Genomic DNA, 5,310 nt, shown 5'->3' on the forward strand with positions numbered 1-5,310 from the left:
TCAAGCTGACTGTTGTCATTCCCATGGCGACACGTGCACCAGTCCTGTCAATTCTCGACTCATACATGTGCTAGTGCTGACTACTTCTCAGTGGTCCCAAAACTCAATGCCACAGACACATTTGAAATACCCAATCAGAACAGCCTTGGAGTGGATAATTGTAATGACTGCGATTCCTTATTGATAGACTCTGAACAGCGGCTAAAGAGTAAACACACTGCATCAAAACACATTACATCGCTGAATAAGAGTAGTGCACTGTCTCTTAATCAATATGCTACTGAATTTAACCCTACACCTCCGCCATCATTGCAAATGGAAAGCTTCAGTAGCCGTTCACAGTTTCTGATCAAAACCCACGACGCAGTTGTCAAAAGTGGTATTCATAATTATCTAGGTATCAAAGTACCAGTCGATTCTAAACTAAACATTCCCGTCTGGCATGCCAAATTACATAGCTACCCTGATTCTGCCATTTGCGATTTCCTAGAGTATGGATGGCCAATCGGTTACACTAGACCGTACCTACCATATTGTGTTAATTCAATCACAAGTCTGCTGTCTCCTATGCTGCCACAGTTATAAGCTTCATTGAAAAAGAAACAAGATATGGCACAGTGCTAGGCCCTTCCACGATTCGCCTTTTGACTCAAAACCCTTATGCTTATTACCGCTGCAAACAGTGTAAAAGAAAGGTTCCGCTGGCAAGTCATTTTGTTCTCAGCTTCCCAGCCGGTAACTCTGTTAACGACGGCATTCCAACAGAAACTTATTTGGATGCCCCATTTTATTTGTTCTACCTGGGTATTGATGCATTCAGTGATATCATAAAAGCCAAAGGCCGCGGTTGCATAATGTTTAAAAATTGACCTCTGCCATGCTTATCCCCAAATACCAATCGATCCCGGCAATTACCATTTGCTGGGCTTCAAATTAAATGACGAACTTTACCGTGACACCATTTTACCGTTTGGCTTACGTACAGCTTCTATCGCGTGTCAGAGAACCACAAATGCAGTTTCCTTCTTTTTTCATGAAGATGGCTTTGCATCTGTCAACTACATTGACGACTGTGGTACAGCAGATGATTTTCCTTGGCAGATTGTTTAATTCTGTTGACATGACTATAAGTGTACCGCCAGAGAAGATACACAAAACACTCCTGCTTCTTGACAAATAGATGTTCCGACATCATGCTTGCAAATAGGAACTACAGTCTCAAATTGGGAAACTCGCTTTCTTGGCGGGATGTGTGCGCCCAGATAGAGTATTCATTGCCAGACTGCTTTGCATTCTACGAAAACTGCAATGCAATCACCATCATTTCTATGTCAATAAAGAAATGAAAAAAAGACATTGACCAGTGGCGCAATTACATCCCTGTCTATGATGGTGTTTTTTCATTCCAGAAGAAGATTGGTCCCAACCTGACCAAATACTCACAACAGATGCCTATCTCCAGGGAGCAGGCGGCACATGTGGAAACGAGTACTTCCATACCACCTTTCCTAAGACCATCTTAACAAAAATCATCATATCTCAGCCCTTCAATTATTAGCCACAGTAATTGCCTGCAAACTATGGGCACACCGCCTTAGAAACCAAACGAGTCGTCATTCAATGTGACAATGAAGCGAATGTTCAGGGTATAAATTCTGGACGCTGTCGCGACCCAGTTTCATTGCCACCGAGTCATAAACCTCCTAAGCCGGTTGCCCCTCTCCCCTTCTTTCCACAGGTATGTGAGAGGTCTGAAATCGGCAGTCTGCGCCCCTAAACTGCGCTAGCGCATTTCAATTTGCGCTATCAATCTGCGCTCCTATTCTGCGCTATCAAACTGCGCTCCCATTCTGCGCTATCGATCTGCGCCCCCATTCTGCGCTATCTATGGAATGTTGTAAGTTTAGTTTTGTAGCTGCGACATTTACGAAACTAACGCGATATAAATCCGTGGCACTTTGCCACAGATTGATAAAGCTGCCAGCCAGATCGTAGGACATATTATATCAGTGTCGAAATATATTTGTATTTACTTGTAACTTTATAGCTGTCGGTTGCCTCCCACCATCATGCCATTGCCAACACTTTGCAACACTTTTTTTTCAGAATATTAGTTAACTTTTCAGTATTTTCGTAATGTGTTTAAAAACTTCGACGTATGTCAAGATTGTCAGGACGACTGGTTATGAGTAACGTAAGATTGAATTTCTTTCCGGTACAATCACGACATACATACAAAAAATTCTGTGGACAGTGGATCCGACACAAAAGATATGTGAAGTAGTAAAAATTAGATGATTTTCTTTCTCGTATAAGGAGGTCGGGAAGTGATCAAGTAGTTTAAGGCTCAAAGTCAAGTTCTGACTAAAATTATGTTAGTATCCCCATGGTTAGACGTTGCTGCTAGTCGACGGCGACTACTTCCCAGAGTCCAACAATGCACAGCAGAGTGAGTGGCAGGGCTGGCGACGCAACCCTGCAACATGGAATGGCACAAGTGGATACAAAATTATATTTACGTTAGCATCACGATTTTTAACTTCTTTTCTGACGATTTCTTTGTCGATACTAAGAATTTCTGTTCATGTTCTCAGAAACGTTTGAACCCGACAGACCATACATGTTCGCAACTTCCTTGATGATTGACAAGTCTTCGTCCATGACGTCAAGCCTGCCGACGCCGTGGTTGACTTGTCGATGACGTAAGACTGACGAGGTGTGAAGTAGGGTATACGTACTCGGTTTCAAATCTTCATAAGTATCACTTAAAGTTGATCTTTTTGTGAAAGGAATCTTCAGGAATCTTCTCATATTGTGTTCATTTTAATGTTTCGACATTTGGATATTCTTTGAATTCTACTCACTACATGATATGTTGATAAACTAGTACACTGTTGTTTGTGTCGGAATGAGTAACTGAATTGAGCAGTTTTTACATCGTCTTTGATTTCCCGACATTTTCAAAAACTAGCCATGTAAGGGAGATAATAAAGCTTACAACCAGAACATCAAGGAAATCAACTACATGGGAATTCAGTGTTACTCATAGCAGTAAATTACATCATGTTTGTTTTTGAAGGTTATGACACATAGATGCACGTCCATGCAGCGGCAATTTTATGAGAGCGGCAACCATTCATTATTTAATTGTTCAAACTTGTACACACATTTCAAATTTTGTGAGTAAAACTTCCCTACGCATCTATCAATACATTTTACGTGAACTTATTTTTGTTAGAAAGTAAAATCGTGAAAAAATGCAAACAAATCGCAGTTCACAAAGCTTTAGGAGAGGTTACATATGCAATTTTCGACATTCAAAATCAAAAGACGGCCAACGCACTTCGATCAAAGCTCATGTGGTAAACAGTGTTACCTGAAATCTGGTAACAGTTGTGTAACAAGCCATCGAATATGTTCCCAGCGAAACTGATAGTGATTTTGTAGCTCATTCTTTACTATTTTTTATAGTTTTTGGTGGCCGCTAACAGACACTTCGTGTTCGTGTCGGCTACATGGACGATCTGCCCAGCGATAGCCTAAATTCGAGTGAACAACCGTTTCAAAGTTTTTGGCAAGTGGGGCACAAGACGTCAGAATGGAAGATCACCGTGACGTTTTCAGCAATACAGATATTAGAAACATTAGAAACATAGAGGTAGTGCCAGTGGCCACCCCCGGCAGCCACAACTCTGTAATCTCGCCACTTGCTAGCATTTTTGGGGGTGGTCACGGCACTCTGTGGAATATAGACTTTTGACCAGTAGTAATAAAGTTACCCCCACTTGACCCAAACACCGTGGTGCATGCATGCATTTATTTCTATACCGCAACCACATCTTTGCTAAACCTGGTTTAAATCCAATTTTCGAACGTTTAACCAGTAGATTAACTGTATACTGTTGTCTCAACAGTTACAATTTGGTTACTAGAGTTCACAGTCAAGATGAAGATGTCGAAACTTGTGTAAAAAAGTCTATCCGATCGAGACCTGTGTGCTGTCGTCGCGCGATCGCGTTGGACATTCACTTGTTTTTGACTCACGTTGTCTGCTTCCTGTCTCGTGCGGCAATTTATGCATGTTCTTTGTGAAAAATGATTGTCAAGGTCATGTCAGCGCCGACATCTGTGCACGGTCCCTCCACAAATTTGTGGCGAGGGACCGTGATCTGTGCAAACGGGACGTCGGTTGTAGTTTTCCTATATCTATATAAGCCTACGTACAGGATCTACCGATGTACGGTCGATTTTAAATTGGAATAAGTTAAATTTAGTTTGAACTTATTTTAAATTCTCAGTCCGAACAGTAAGCTCATTCAAAAAGGCTTGGCTAGAATAACATTTGAACGAGATCGTGCGCTACGTCATTACCGAATAGATGACCGAATATGTTGAATAAAATACGCGTGTCATCTTCCTTGAGTACGTATACGGGGACAGTTGATGAAGCCGTGTCGGTGTGAATAATGCATATTGCATGGAAAGTTTCCGTATTTTCATCGACCGGTCATCCTTTAACGGCTAGTTTTATGCACATGTTTGCACTTCAATGAGTTTTAACATTGAAAACCACTAACCGTGGGCCACAGTTCAGCATGACAACACATACGTCCTAGCTGTTCAGTGCACTCACAATCACATCGATTGTGAACCTGTCAACTAGCGGCCGAGTGAAAGTACAACCTTACTGAACCTGTATGTACACACCTATTTGATTTACAGGGGACTGTCTACTGATTCTACAATATTTATATTTCATAAAATTGATTTTTCATCCACAATGTATCACATCTGAGTCAATGAATAAGCCGGACGGGTCGAGGGTTTGTAGAGCGACAGTGCCAGTCCGAGGGACGTAAATGTCGGGACTGTTTCAAACCGCGGATACGTGGTTAAGTTAAGTGGTTGTGTCGTTTCTATCACACTCATACATGTAGTTTACATGTTTGGAAAGTCAAAAAAGTACGTAGGTGTATGTCGAGAAGGCAGAATTTTGAAAGGTCAACTCTATCTCCACGTAGGTCTGGCAGCCATCGATGATACAGGACTCGCTACCAGGGTCCTAAATGCAGCTCCCTAAATGCGCCTGTAGCACCATGTCTCGATCCGATGTCATATCAAAAATTTCAAATGATGGAAATAGTAAAATCATAATCGACGTCGTAGTACGTTCTTGTGCTAGTTGGGTCGTTTTCACAGCACATATGGTTTGGAGAAACAGAGAGCGCAAAACAGGGGCGCAGATCAATAGCGCAGAATGGGAGCGCAGTTTGATAGCGCAGAATGGGAGCGCAGATTGATAGCGCAAAT

This window comes from Ptychodera flava, unplaced genomic scaffold (genome assembly GCF_041260155.1).
Source record: "Ptychodera flava strain L36383 unplaced genomic scaffold, AS_Pfla_20210202 Scaffold_34__1_contigs__length_2629520_pilon, whole genome shotgun sequence".
In the NCBI taxonomy this organism is placed as follows: Eukaryota; Metazoa; Hemichordata; class Enteropneusta; family Ptychoderidae; genus Ptychodera; species Ptychodera flava.